Source organism: Lutra lutra, chromosome 14, assembly GCF_902655055.1.
Source record: "Lutra lutra chromosome 14, mLutLut1.2, whole genome shotgun sequence".
NCBI lineage: Eukaryota > Metazoa > Chordata > Mammalia > Carnivora > Mustelidae > Lutra > Lutra lutra.
In genome coordinates, this window is record NC_062291.1 from 6,033,352 (window position 1) to 6,048,978 (window position 15,627).

Here is a 15,627-nt window from a genome sequence, read left to right on the forward strand (position 1 = left end):
TTAATCTCAGGAAGCAAACTGAGGGTTGTGGAGGGGAGACGGCTGAGGCATGGAGTGGCTGGGGGATGGACATTGTGGAGAGTATGTGTTATGGTGAGTGTTGTGAATTGTGTAAGACTGATGAATCACAGACCTGTACCCCTGAAATACACAACACATTATATGTTAATTTTTAAAAAGTTAAAAAAAATTTTTTTTTAAAGATTTTATTTATTTATCTGACAGAGATCACAAGTAGGCAGAGAGGCAGGCAGAGAGAGAGAGAGGAGGAAGCGGGCTCCCTGCTGAACAGAGAACCTGATGCGGGGCTCGATACCAGGACCCTGGGACCATGACCTGAGCCGAAGGCAGTGGCTTAACCCACTGAGCCACCCAGGCGCCCCTAAAAAAATTTTTTTTAATTAAAGGATTACATATCCTTACCTGTGTCAGAACTCCTTATAGGTCAAGTATACTTCCCCCTTCGTTGTCCAGCTTGATCATGTGATTGACTTTGACAGACATGTGAACAGACGTGATACATGCCATTATAAGCAGAAATTTTAATGCAATTCTGTGGTTCAGCTTGGTCACTTGCTCTCCTGGCGCCTTCTAAGAGGACAGCAGATTCTACATAAGACTACTCCTTCCACTGCAACCTGAAATGAGAAAAACATGGGACAGAGGCACAGCAGAGCTATAAGCTCCATGTATCACGAATGAGAAATAAACTACTGATGTAAATTATTGAGATTTGGGGATTGTTTGTTATGTATCGAAGCTGACAAATACAGTCACACAAGATTTTGTCAAGATTTGTACAAATAGAACAAGGGAGAATGTGAGTGAACGAAGATATTACATTTCAAGCCAGCGAGGACTACTTTATAAACATAAAAGAACCCATAGCTTACACAGCATAATATTTGTTGGAAGAGTGTGCCTTAGAAAATCACGATACCACAGATATCTACCAAACGCCTGACAGAGATTAAGGGAGAGCAGATCGTTAACACAGACAGAGATTGTTTCACAATTGTTGTCTTCCAGAATTTTTGTTTCCTGTGTGCATATCTATGTGTGTGTGTGTGGATATTCGCACACAATACCATTTTTTATTTTTGTACTCTAACCCCCCGTTTTCCGAGTCCTTGATCTTGCGAACTGAGATTTTGTCATTATTTTCTGGGAATGCGTGGCTGATTACAGATTATAGCTCTGCCATCCAGGAGGGTTTTTGATAAATGTTTATTGAATATGAATATTGGAAGGAGAAAACTGGAGAACACTGGAGCACCATGAGAAGACTTGAGCCTAAAACAATGCTTGTCACAGAGTCGGTGCTAAAAAGTACTTGCTGATTGAACAAATAAATTTTAATACTGTAGAGTTTAGGTAAGATAAAGGGCTACCTTTGTAGTGAGGTTTGTTTGCTGTATATATAATTATGAATTAATTCCCATCTCATCTCATAAAGGTCAGCTCACTCTAGAAGATAGGCCTCAGAGAAGTGATTTTTTTTTTCCTGTTGGCCCACACAGAAAGGGGAATCATGAGTACGAAGCAAAGGTCTAAAATGTTTTGAGAACTTCTGCACTTTGTAATTATATTCTTTAGGCCCTTTTCTCTGCTTGTTGAATGTTTTTGGATTCTTGCTATTATCCCTATGATTGAGTCAAGCCCACAGTGATGGTCTTCTTAGATCACGATTCATGTTCTTGAAAGGACATTTGTTGGAAGACCATGAATTGAGAGAATATATTCTTTGAAATTTGGAAATAGGTGGATCCCAAAACTACCCAAGGATTCACTGTCACTTAAAGTGAGCACATACCTGGGGCACCTGGGTGGCTCAGTTGGTTGAGCATCTGCCTTTGGCTCAGGCCATGATCTCATGGTCCTGGGTGGAGCCCCACATCGGACTCCCTGTTTGGAGGGGAGTCTGCTTCTTCCTCACCCTCTTTCCCCCTCTCCACTCATGCTCCCCCTCTCAAATAAACAAATAAAATCCTAAAAAAAAAAAAGCACATAACTGAATTCATGTAATAAAGGTAGATAATTCATTGCTCCATTTCCATTCTTTCACCTGTGCATTCTCTCTTCTACAAGATCAGGGTTACCAAATGTGGCCTGCCATGCAGGTAATTTGTGACTGATTTGTTTGCCTCTCAATGAGGTTACAAAAGGCCGGCGAAGTCAGAACCTGGGGCTGCCATCTTGCAAGCATGAAGAGGCAGCCTGAAGACAATAGCCAACAATGCTGAGGACAGAGAAGCCAACAGAAGGGAAGAAACCAGGTTTTCCATATCAGCCTGTAAATTAACTAATCCTTGAACTACTCAGCCCCCAAACTTCTTGTTAAGCAAGATAACAGGTATCATTTTGTTCAGGTCACTTTGTCAGGTGTTCTGTTCATGACCGCTAGAGTCAGCCAGAATGTTCCCTTGGCCTTTTACCCTTTCACACATTGATCGTTGTGCCCAGACATGTCTGGCTGTCAGCGGAAGAGCTCACGTTGGACTCTCCACTATAGGTGCCTCTGGTCTCTGTAAAGAAATAATAAGTTGCCTGTGGGTCCACCGTCCCTGCTGGTCCTTTGCTTTGTCTACCATATAAGCCATGGCAAGCAACTGCTTATTTATTCATAAAATAGTGGCTAAATATATAAACGTACACTTTTGAGTCTATATAGATGCTTCTACAGAGACTAGTTAAGGGCCCTGGAGTATGATCATACTCATGTGAGTCCTAGCTCTGTCCTCCTCGACCAGGGCTAGTTCTCCCAGGAAACTGCCATGTCCACCTACCGGGTGAACCTGTTATTCCATGAGGCTGCCAAGAAGTTGACTTCTCTGCCTCTACCCCTTGTGAGGGCACACTCAGCATCAGGAAGTTTCCTAAATATAAAATAGCAAATGTGTTCTAATTAAATAAATTAAGTACTGGGGAAATTAAATGTAAAAACTAATAACAAACCTTCCCATTGACCCCCAGCAATCATTTAGACCTACGTCTCCCCTGTTAGCAGGGGAGACCCCAAGAATGGCTGAAGCTTCCATTTCTCCGTCCAGATCCGCTCGATAACCTGTATGTTTTGTGAAGGTATTAGCTACGTCTGCCTGGCTCACCTCGTCCCTACCTGAGCTTCTGTCTCCTTGGAGGCGCTAAATGGCTACACAAAGGTTGAATAAATGATGAGCCAGCCGTAATGCAAGGCCCAGGGTTATGAAAGGGTCAGCCCTATCAGATCCTGGTGGGGACTGCTGCTAAGGGAGTCCTGCTCCATGAATTCCAGGAAAATAGCAACAGGGATGAGTTAGAACGTTGTTGGCAAAAGGGCTTCACTGAAATCTCGCCATAAATTTGTTGCAGAAAGGGCACTTGGGCATTTACTGTTAAACAAAGACAGGAATCTATATCACTAATTAGAACTTCCATTTACTGAGCAAATGCTGTCTCCAACACTGTGGGCTGTGCTTCAGACATTAATTCATTTAATCGTCCTGACCAACCCATGGGTGCTACAGCTGGCTGCCTCTAGGATATCCCTCGATGCCCCCACTACTGACATTCACTTCCTTGTGTAACTCCCTCCCCTTGAGTGTGGGCTGGATTTATACACTCAGTTCTAAAGGACGGGCTGGTAGAAGTAATGGGATGTCACTTGCAAGATTAGGTCATAAAAACATCACCTTCTATCTTGGGTGCTCCAGCTGCTGTGCTGTGAGCTGCCCCACAGTGGGGGCCTATTTGGCCAAGAACTGAGGGAGAACCCCAGCCGATAACCAGTGAGGAGCTGAGACCCTCAGTCTAACAGCCTGCAAGAAATAGCCTCTCGCCAACAACCACATGCATTTGACATGAAAGAGGGGCCTCCCCTTCAGATGGGACCACAGCCCTAGAGGACAGATTGACTGGAACCTTATGGGATACCTGGAGCCGGAAGTTCCCGGGTAAGCCATGCCTGGGTTCATAACCCGTTGTTGTAAGCTGCTACGTTTGGGGGGGGGTGATTTGTTGCCCAACAGCAGACAATATAAGGAGGTACTAGCATTACTTGCACTTTACAGAAGAGGAGATTGAGGTTCAGAGTGGACAGGAAATGGAGGAGCCGGGATGTAGACGGTTATCGTCTGACCTCAGAGGCTACACGATTAATGACTAGAGTCAGTTTCAGATGGTGTTAAGCACGTTGCTACTGTTTAGCCAGAGCTGGTACTGTGCAGAATCTTCTTTGGAAAGCTAGTATGTCTCCTCCCAAAACAGGTAAAATTTTTGAAAGATTCCAAAAGCAAAAATAATAAGTAAATAAATAAATAAATAAATATTACAGCATGAAAGCGATCATAGAACATTACCATCTCATTTCTAGCGGAGATGACCTCGTGGCCTCCCAGCACACCACCCCAAAAATAATCACTCCAGCACTTTCTTCTCTATCCCCTCACAATGATGCAAAATACAACAAACGTGCATGCATGATCGAATTTATACCAATTTTATAGTGTGTACATATGCACACACACACCGTCTAAGACAATTTGGGATCACAATTTCTCCTGTTACCTATTGTTGTGTAGTAAATCACTCCAAAATGCAGAGGCTTAAGGCAGCACCAGCATTTTTTTATCTCCCGCTCATGGTTTCCAAGGATCCGGAAGGTGGGAAAGGCTCGGCTGTGTGGTGGGCTGGGTACCCTTTCCAGTTACAGCCAGACAAAGGCCTGGGTGCCCTGCAGCTGCCCCGCTGGCCTCCCTCCAGCGCTAGTTTGGTGATCTCAGGGCAGCCTGACCACTCACTTCACCACTGAAGGCTTCGAGAACAAGTGTTCTAGAGAAGAGGCAGAAGCAGCGATCCCTTTCATATCATGGAGTCAGAATCACAGATTGTCATTTCTGCCTAACCCTGTTGATCAGAAGAGTCACAAAAGCCTGCCCGGATTGAAGGGAAGGAGACATAGCCCTCCCTTCTCAGTGGAAGGAGCATCAAAGAATTTGTACACATATTTTGTGGGGTTTTTTGTTTTTTAAGATTTTATTTATTTATTTGACAGAGAGACTGTGAGAGAGGGAACACAAGCAGAGGGAGTGGGAGAGGGAGAAGCAGGCTCCCAGCTGAACAGGGAGCCCAAAACAGGGCTCGATCCCAGGATGCCGGGATCATGACCTGAGCTGAAGGCAGAGGCTGAATGAACGACTGAGCCACCCAGGCGCCCCTTGTACTTCTTTTTGAATTGCCAGAGTGGTACATTTTATTTCTCTCAAATGTGGAGCCACCACACACACCTAAGGCGGGGTGCCCTCAAATAATTTGGGGGGCACAAAAAGTAATTACAGCTCATACTTCTGTGTTTCAATTCACTCACTTTATCCTATTTTTAATGTATTTATAAATAAATCAACATGTATGTTGGAGAATAAGCTCCAACTTTTTTTTTTGCTAATGAGGTGCATGATTTCAGAACTTTTTCAAATTTGCTAATACTTTGCCCAGAGCCTGGCTTTCACTCTGTACTTATTTTTTTAAAAAATCACTGAACCCCCTATATCAAGATCCACTAATCAACTCAATTTTTCCTTTTTCTAGAAACTTCTTCATAGAGTTCTATTTTCTCACCAGTCACAGCGGAGCCCAGCTTTTTTGTTTTTGTTTTTGTTTTTGCCATTCCCAACAACAGTGTAAGGTACATCCTCATCCCAGGTGTCCTGGTAGGGTTTTGCCAAGGTAGCTGTGGGCTAAATTTCAAGCAGTGGGATTCCTGGATCGAAGATTATGTACAATGAAAATTATGATTGACGTTGCTAAATTGCTCTTAGAAGAATTTTAATAGTGGCCAATGACCACCAGCCGACAGCCCTTGTAACAATATTTGCACATACCTGTTCCTCCACATACCTTCACAGGCAGTAATTATTATAAAACTTGACAGTCTGTGCCAGTTAGGGGAAAAGCGGTATCCTGTTAGCACTTGGACGTGTGTCTTCAGTTGCTGTTCCTTGCCCAGTTTTCTACTGGGTTATTCTGCTTTTTGTTTATTGATTTGTGCTAGCTCTTTGTAATTTAAGGAAATTAGTCCTGTGTTATTACGATGGGTTGCAAATATTTCCTGTTTAAAGGGGTTTTTGTCACACAAAGGTAGAGACGCTTTTATGGTATGGAATTTATGGTTTTTAAATTGATGGCTTCCTCTCTAGAAAGGACTTCCCTTACAGAAATGATCGACAAAGGCACCCATGATTTCTAAATCTTATGGTTTCAAATGTTATCTTGGAGTCTTATCTATGAGGAATTTGTTGGGAGCCAAGAGTAAAGTAAAGATAGCTATGGCTTAACTTGTCTTTCCAAATGGCCAACCATTTCTGAATGGTTCCAGCATCATTTGTGGAATAATCTTTCTGCCGCTTTCCAGGAGCTCTTGCTACCTTTACCTGACCCATGCTCACTGGCCACTCTGGGTGGATGGTTATTCGGACAATGACCTAGAAGTAAGGGAGAAGCGACTTGTAGCTTTGGGAGAGAGAGAAAACTGAGAAAGCCCACGGTCTAGCTTCTCACTAAAGGCGGACACATTTTCCATCTTGGGGACTGAGTGGAGCCCCCCCTCCGCCGCCATTCCCCCCATCTCCCACCCCAGGCCTGGCTGAGAAAAATCTGTGTTATGTCCCTTTGGCCATTCTTGCCCCCAGGGCCCTTTTTGGGCCAGTGCGTTAGGCAGAGCCACTGTGTAAGTGGCTTTCATGGGAGCGTTTTGGAGACTATTCAGGAAGAGCTGGCCGTGAGCAAAATGGAATTTGAAATAAATCATTTGTCTCTGTGAAGGTGAACAACTGTAGGACTTTATATGGACACAGCCCTGTCCTTAAGAAGGCGCAAGGCACGTTGCCCTGTGTCATTAACCCATCTGGCTTGGTGGGGCGGGAGGGGGTAAGTCTCTGCTGAGATCCTCACTTCTGTGCTGCACTGATAGGACAGAGGCTGGGATTGAGCTGAAGAGCTTTCCAACTGGCTACTTGAGGCTGCTTGGAAAAAAGTTAGGTTGACGCTGAGATTCAGCCCTTAACCTACGTAGATAGAGACAGCTGCTGGGTCCCTGGCATGGACATTGGCACCTGTGACTGCAAAGGTCCAGGATCTGAACCAGTGGCCTGGAGTGCTCAGGAGAGACACGGGGTGCCTCCTTCCCACACTTGAAAGGTGCCAGGACTGGAGACCAGCCCCTGGTTCTTGTCTGAGATGGAGAAACCCCCACCCTTGCTGTTCCCCTGAGGATGGGGCCCGTCCCCACTAGGCACTCCAGAAGAAGCAGGATCTGGGTTCTCCCACACCCAGCTCAGAAGCCCCGGAACAGGAGCAGAAGCAGGAGCAGGACCCCCCTCAACACCCCCCCAAGGATCGCTGTCCCACTTCTGTCTCATGCGGAACCTGGACCCCCCGAGGACTCCCCAGCACCCCAGACTGGTCCAGGGCCCAGATTTCCACCTGATGCTTCGTGGCTCAGCCCCCAGCAGGCGCCTGTGAGAGGGGGGATTGGGGAGAGCCAGCAGATTAAAATCTCACCCTCGTGGGACTGTGCAGGTGGCCTCAGGACTTCCAGCTCCCCAGATAAGAAACAGGAGCACTGCCACCCCAATTGAAAAACAATTTAAGATATCATGCTCATTGAAGGGGTTTGCAGGCATAAGATCTGACTAGATTTACATCTAGTCGTTAACAAAAATCAGATGGTTGAGAACAAGAATTTCATGTGCATCAAAATATGACTCCATAATAGGCAACTGAGCTGTTGTAGTGTTTTGCCTCCCCTCCCCGCCCCCCCGCAAGGCTGGAGATAGTTCCTGTCACCAGACACACTGCGTCTGACACTGGAGATTGTGGCTGGGGCCGCTGACTTTTTTATTTACTTAAAAATCACTGCAATTTGCTAAAGAAGGTCAAATGTTCCTACCTTTCTGTTAAAAAAAAAAAAAAAAAGGCAGTCCTAAAATGAACGGTTTCAGTGAATCAAATCACCAAAGAAGTGGTACCAGCAAGACCACCCAGGCCCCAACACCACTTTTTCCTCCAGCCCTCTTTGAAGGCAAGGGTTTAGGCTTGTAATTAAGGGATGCCTTTGTTTCTTTAATGACGCTAATCCCCATCTTGAGGGAAATCACCTTTTAGGTAACACAGCAGGGCATGAAATGAGGGAGGACCACCTAGGTCCCAGGCTCCCAGCTGTGTTTGAGGAGGAGTCTGGTCACTGGGCAGGTAAGGGAGGGGGGCGGGGCGCACACTCACCTGTGCGGCTGAGGCACACGGAAAGATGCTACCTCAAAGGACTCCAGTGCCAACACAGGAGGCGACGAAAACTACTTTGCAAAAAGAGAACCATAACTGTTTGGATCTTGAAAAGTTGGAGTGTCCCCTTCTCCTCCCCAGACAGCCATTAGAGCCTGAAGCAGGCGCCTGTGGGAAGGCAGGCCTCCGCGTAGCAATGAGTTACCAGGTCCCTAAGGTACCATGTTGAAGTTCTCAATCCAACTTTGTTTAGTTTGGGGAAAACATTCTTTCAGTACAAAAAAAAAAAAAAAATCACCGTGGTTTCTCTCCTACTCCCACCCTCCATAATCGCCGCTTGCAAGAAAGTTTCACCATTTTCCCATAAAACCAAAAAAAAATGAGGATGCTGGGCAGACAGTCTTTGTTTCTTTTCTCCCTTCTCTGTCGATTCCCCCCACACCAGCCCTTCTGCTTCAGGCAGGCCTGTCTGCCCACAGTCCCCACACATTCCTCAGTCGCACTGGGCTCCAGCCAGGCAGTGTCCTACCCCTTTCTCCTGGTCATACTTCCTCTTCCAGAAGCCAGCTCACCACTCTGCTCACTAAGCAACACTGGAGTAGGGTTGGAGGTAGCCAGGGGTCCTTTGGAGCACACACGGCAGGGACGGCCCTGTGCCACCTGCCAGCAGGGGGGAGCTTACTGCTTCCTCCATGCAGTCCACCCAGATTGTCTGCAATGACTCCTTCATACTTCCTTTCTGCCTGCAGTCACTTGTAGCTAACTCATCAACTCACCTATCATCTGGCAGCTGCTGAGCTCCCACTTGGATGGGTCAGCTCGCTGTTCAATACTATTCGCTCCAGCCCCTTTGTGAGGCTCCTAAAGCCCGTTCAAGTGCACAGGCATGCAGGAACTCTCTTCTCAACCAACACATTTTGAGGGATTCCTTTTGTCTTCCAGTTATTTTCAGTTGCTAGTCTTCTCCCCACCGCTTTACTCACATCTTGGCACCGGTGCTGTTTCAACCAGTTTGTGTCCGTTCTATTCCTTTAGCAGGGCGGGGTCAGGGGTGATTCGCTCCTTAGTCAAAGCTCTTGGATTCTCATTACTTGCTCTACTATTGAATCACCGGGTGAGCGTGGACGAGTCACTTCCCTTTCTCACCCTCCGCCTCTCCAGCCTCACCAGGCTCTCTGCACATCTGGAAAGAACGCGGCTGGAATGAATGCGATGTCCTCTGTACCTCGGAGGACTATATAATCCACTGTCCAGCTGTCCCTTTGCAGAACAAAGGGAGGTGTTCATAATTATGCCGAGACAGGTTTAAGCAGGTTGGTCCCTGGCAGATTCTAGAACCTTGTGTAAAAATGGGGATAGGAGCAGGCTTTCCTTAGCTTTTCACCTCCCGGGCTCGCAGAGATAGAAGAAGAACGACCTGCCGCGGTCTGTGCTACTAGCTTTGCTCGAGAGGAGGGCCGAGAAATTCAGACCGTCTTTCATACATTTCAAACCTATGTGCAAAAATAATCAGATGCAGCCCTGTGACACAGGGTGACCTGAGAAATGGTGGGTGACGCTGGGCAGAGCTGTCATCATGACAAAGAAGGGTCTTATCTGCTCCTTGTAAGTCCCAGCCTCACACATTACGCCATGCCCTGCCCCTCCGATATTAAACCACCCTGATATCAAGCCCTTGCATATTTGAGGGCTCTAAAAGAACACCTGGCCACTTCGATTAAGTGGGGCCCAGAGGAAGGGCTAACAGAATTCCAGAGCATCTCTAAAGCACCTTATGAGGCTCTGAGAATTCAGTTGGTGGAAGCCTTCCCATGTAAGATCTACATCTGGGCCATGGCCGTCGGGCCCCTCTGCTGAACTCCTCCTTCTGGGAGGGAATACCCAGGCCAGAAGACAGAGCCAGTGTGCAATGTGTAGCATGATCAGGAATCAGCAAAACAGAAAACAGAGCTACCCATGCTTGGCTTGGGAACCAGATACCAGGCGCTGGGCAGGAATTCGCCCTTGGAAAGCTCTTGCTTAACCCCCTGGCTCCTCGGGCTCCTTACCTCCTTGACAGAGGCCAAGGCAAACAGGCATCCTGGGTGAGACCAGACCAACTAGCCAATGCCAGCTCACTTGGGGGTGAGACCAGGGCTGGGCGGGGCCCAGCAAACCTGCAGGATGCCGGGCGCTGGGCAGAGTCCCAGGGCTAGGCAGGTTTCTGCAGCTCCCTCTTCCCAGTGGAAAAGTGCAGGATTCCCAAAGACTGTTGAGCAAGAGGTTCAAATCGTCTTCGGATCGGGTCTGATCTAGCTAGAACCACTCGGGATCCAAGCTGAAGCTGGATCCAGTTCCAGACCTCCCTGAGAAGTGGAGAGAGGCCCAGCTACACCTAGATCTCCAGTTGGCACAGTCTCAAGGGCAAGCCCAGCCACTTGGTGTGGAATTAGGGTCTGTGGCCTTTGCCCCCAGTCAGCCGTTGACATCGTAAAGGGTTTGTTCCGTTATCAGAGGGAGGGGAAGTACAGGAGATGGTTGTCTGGGTTTGTTTATTTTCTTTTAAAATATAAACTGAGTTGGAGATGTCCACAGGGACACATAGGGCACTGTGATTGTCAGCCTGTTGGACGGGCAGTCCATGTGATCTCCGTTCCGAGCTGCACACTGTTGGCATTCGACAAAATGGCGGCCATCTTTACACCAGGATCTGCATGGCACATGGGGCTCCCAGACATTTTCAGGACTTCTTTCCCATGAGAAGTGGATGGGCTGTAGCAACCTGGAGTCAGGTAGATTAATTCCTGGTTGAAAACCTTTCTCCTTTCTCCAGGACCCCAAATACAACACTGGGGATCCTGGAGAATATAGAGAGGAGAGTTAGCTGACGGTCGGTGCTGTCCCCAGATGAGGTGTCTCTGATGAATGAAATCCCAGGGAGTGCATCTCCTTCCTGGTGTGGTTCTGTCCTTCTCAGTTTCACTGATGAATAACTAACCATGTGCTTTCCGTTGGTATACACACGCAGAGACCCTGTCTCTGGGCAGGGAGGTGAGATTAGGTAGAGATTAGGTAGCTGATCCTTCTAGGCTGGTTGATGGGCTGTTGCTCAGCCCCAAATGCACAAGCTCAAAGGACATGATGCTCCCAGGAGGTCACAAAGGGTCTCGACATTTCAAGATAGTCAAAGTTCGTGGCTGGGGAGGAGGGAGACTGGGGGTCTCAGTCAGCTGAGCGTCCGACTCTTGATTTTTGGCTCAGGTCGTGATCTCGGGGTCCTGAGATCTCGCTCCCCACTCAGTGGGGAGTCTGCTTAAGATTCTCTCTCCCTCCCCTCTCCCCCGCGTGTTCTCTCTCTCTCCCTCTCTCTCTTTCTCTCTTAAATTAATAAATCTTTTGGGGGATAAAAAGTTGGTGGTTAGGGACAAGAGAAGCCAGTGAGGAAGACCCTGTCCCGAGGAGTCTCGTCCCCACCACTGTCTGGTTTTTAGAACTTGAGTGTGTCCTCTCAGGTCCCTTGGCTGGGGGGCTGTCCTGACAGACACAGGGAAGGTTCTGTACGTGGGAGACAGGCCATCTGGGCCAAAGCTGAAGGTTTGCAGATTCTCAGGTGACTTAGAGTGAGTCACCAGCCCTGGCCTCTTTCTAGTTAAGCAGAGGCCATGCCCCAGTTTGGAACACCTGAAGGGCATGCTGACAGTGGGTGAGGAGCCTGCCCTGATCTGCATACAATGGCGACAATTGCAGGCCCAGTTGGAGAACCAGAACTGAGGACCCACTGCCCTCTACACCGCCCAGACTTGCCAGGGGTCGTAGCCCCATATTCACACCAGTGCTTCCTGGTCTCCCGAGCCGGGCAAGCCTCACTCCCCTCAATTCACTCAAAAAACAGGAAAAAAAAAAAAAAACCAAAAAACCAACCTTCCTGAGTATCCTCAGCCAACCCCCTCTCCGCTGGGCAAGTCCTTTCTTCAAGGCCAGAAGTGCCATAGTTGACGTCACATCCAGGACAGGAGAGACAAGCAAGCGGGGGTGAGTGGGTGACATCACCCTGCGTTTTTGCAGGCTGAGCAGGTGCTCTAAGTTCTCTGGTACTGGCTCCAGCCCGAGCCCCTGGGGTGCAAAGCAGGACAGGGTGAAGCCTCTCCTGGAGGCCAGGGGAGGCTTGGGAGCCCAGAGAACGTGGAAGATAAAAGCACAACGATCTCAGTTGGATTAATTAATTCGTTTATGTATTTAGTGGGTGAACTTCCTTCCAGTTCTTTCTGAATGAGGGCAAGGTGCAGGCTGGGTGGTGTTAGATGGGATCTGATGAACGGAAGACTGATACGGATCCCAAACCTGAAGTTCTCCAGTGCCAGCAGAGTCTTCAGAGGGAGCCACGGGAAATCGACAAGTACAAGAAAACAAACATGGTTTTCTCTTTCCTAATGTTTTCCCCTGCACTGGTAGGAATTTGCCTACAGATCCAGCAAAGCCTGCAGGGCTGGGGGTTTCTGAGGACTGACTGGGGTGCTGGCTGCGAGATGTGGAGTCCTTCCTCTGCTGGGGCCTGGCCTGGGGGCTCGGCTAGCTGTCAGCCCGGCTTTTCCATTGTCCTCCACTTGTTCTTTGGCAGGAAATAAGGAAGGAGAGACAGGGCAGCCCAGGGGAAGGGCTGGGGTGTCCTAACCTCTCCTTTTAGGTTCCAGGGCCCTCCCTCAAAGTGCAGACTGCATGAGAAACAGATCCCCAGCTCAGGAACCAAAAGAGACACACCCAGCCTCGTGACGTCCCCACCAGTCGGTGACCCGTGGCCCCCAGTTCTTACTGTGAGGTTCCCATGTACACGGCCCTGTGGAGGATCCAAGTGCCCGCCGACCATGGCCCAGGGCTTATGTAAGTGGAACTAGGGAAGTGAGGGGTGCATAGGAGAAGTTCTGGAAGCAGGGAAGGATGGCTGCACACGTTGGGTGAGCGTCCTGGGGGGCAGGTGGTAAGAGGAGATGGAGCTGGAGTTGGGACTGCAAAGGGAAGCAGAATTCAATGAGCCAAGCAGAGACGGGAGGGAGCTCTGGGCTTAGAAAGAGAGTGGCTGGACTACGGACAAGGTGTGCTTGGGAGAAAGTGAATATTCAGCATGGCCGTGCTGGGGGGCCTAGGGTGGGGGGCCATGGGAAATAGAGCAGCAGAAGGGGGTTCACATCAACCTTTGCATGTTCCTCAAGTCAGGCGAGGGGTTTGGGCTGCATTCAGGGGGAAGCGTGGAAAAGTTTTGTTAAGGGGAGTCACTATTTACTGAGATCTTATCATGTGCAAGGGATTGTGGTCGGAACTGGGGGGTTCAACTGTGGCTAAGACCTGGTCTTTTCCCCTAGAGACTTTCTAGTTTGGGGGCATGAGGGCTAAGAAACAGATACTTTCAGTCACGTGTGCTAAGTGCGGTGGTAGAAATGTTCCCTGGGCTGTGGCAGCGCTCAAGGTTGAGGCCCAAAGCCAGTCGAGCAGAGCGTGGGGTGGGCCGTGGGGAAGGGCGAGCGAGGAAGCCCTTGACACCAGAAGGACCTTTATCCTGAGGGCGGGAGAGTCCACGGACTAGAGGAAGGACCCAGAAGCCAGGGAGTGACAGGGAGGACGTGCCTGGACAAAGGAGGGAGCTGAGCAAGGGGCAGGAGGGAGGGAGGGAGGGTGGCAAGAGCCCCTTCATGTAGGTCACCGAGTCTGGTAGCAGCTGAAGGGGGGACAGTGCAGGAAGATCCTAGGAGGTAAAAACATCTGTCAAAACTCGGCTGCGCTGGGCATGGAGAGGACAGAGATGCTGGAACCAAGAAGGGGCCAGCAGGAGGAGTGGAGAGGGCCAGACCCCTCCACGACTGTCACAGTGGTGGGCTGCCCGCCTGCCCGGCTAAGACTCCAAGGGGCCTCATCTGAAAGGGGCAATCTCGCTGCAGCTAGTTATCTCTTTGAAATAAATCTATTAATTCTTTTTGTTCTAGAAGAAGAAGAAGAAACTTCCTCCGAGCTTCCCAAAGACCACCACCACTGCTCACACTTTGGAAATCTTTCTGTCAATTCATTTTCGGTTTTTATTTGGTTTTCACATTGTTGTAATCATCCCGTGTTTACAATTTTGTATCCCACCGCATTTATCATCCTAGCGTGTATATGTTTCTGCATGTTAAATTTATCCTTGTTATTGCAAAGGTTCATATTTTTATATATATTTAAACACAAAGGCTCACTTCATGGGTTTCTTAGCAGCAAACTTTGAAAATGTCCCTTTTCTCTTCTATCTCTCCCTCCCTCTCCCTGTCCTCCCTCCTATCCTTTCTTTTCTTCCTTTCTTTCTCTCGAAATTTCTAGTTCCAATTCACTACTTCCCTTCATTTCACATCTTCTCCAGACATGACTGGACATCTCTAAGACATACGCCAGAGGATTCCTCTAAGGTCTAAACTCCCTGAAGTTTTGCGGTACCTGATTGGCAGAGGGGAAATTTCTGATGAAGGCAGTTCTCACCCAGAGGGGCTGCGGCTGGGAGGCTCATTACTCCAGGCCAGGGACAGTTGTCAAGATAAAAAGGACAGGAAGACGAGTCTGGGCCAAGGCATGTAAAGGTGTTTCCTGGACTTTTCAAGACCCCAGAGCGTCAGAGAAAGGGAAATGTAACATACTCTACTTGGAGAGGAAATAAATATGTGGTCTGTCAAATAATCCTTGGTCTACACTTGGAAGGAGTTTTAATAGTGTTTACAGGGATGTTTCCCAAGGGCTGGTTTGCCCTTTCCCTGCTGGGTACCTTGAATCGGTAAGTACAAGCAGCCCCTCTCTCTCTTCTCCTCTCTCTTCCCTTCTCTCTCCCTTAGCCCCGTGGAAAGTCCATAGGAGCCTTTGTCCAATAACCATGACACCAGCCCACTTTGTGCCCCGTGCCCATCGCTGTCCTCAGCTGTTGTGTCCGTCTCTCAGGACACTTCCAGGAGACAGGTGCCATCATCATGCTCAAAGAGCACTGCCCAAGATCACACGACTAGAATGTGTCAGAGGCCAGATGGAAACCCAGGGCGCCTGGCCCTAAAGCCCATTCTCCTAACCCCTACCCCAATACTCCCACTCCTCTGTTAAGCACTCTTAACATCAGCCCTTTCAAATGCACAACAGCATGCCGGTGGGATTCTACTGCAGAGACAGGCATGAAATTCAAAGCTCTTTTTCAGAGGATGTGCCAAGAATTCTACATTGTTTGCAGTTCAGCCGTTGGGTGACTGCTTTTCTACACCAGGTGTAGAACAACTCGGAAAGAGTCTGCCTTTTCTTGAACCTCACAGAGAAGTGCCTAGAGCTGTGCCTGAGCAGGGAGGCCCGGCTGGAGATCGTCAAGGCTTTGTGTCCCTTTGGCAGCCAGGGCCTAGG

The 15,627-nt window shown here is 48.6% G+C and overlaps 1 long non-coding RNA gene across 1 annotated transcript; it reads right to left on the minus strand.

Annotated features, from left to right (window-relative positions):
* Positions 1-400: 400 nt before the first annotated feature.
* On the minus strand, positions 401-9,671 carry LOC125084238 (uncharacterized). Its single transcript, XR_007122558.1, has 4 exons — positions 9,240-9,671; positions 8,257-8,327; positions 2,787-2,876; positions 401-638 (listed from the first exon to the last, which is right to left on the minus strand). It is a non-coding gene; the product is annotated as an uncharacterized LOC125084238 (long non-coding RNA).
* Positions 9,672-15,627: the final 5,956 nt, after the last annotated feature.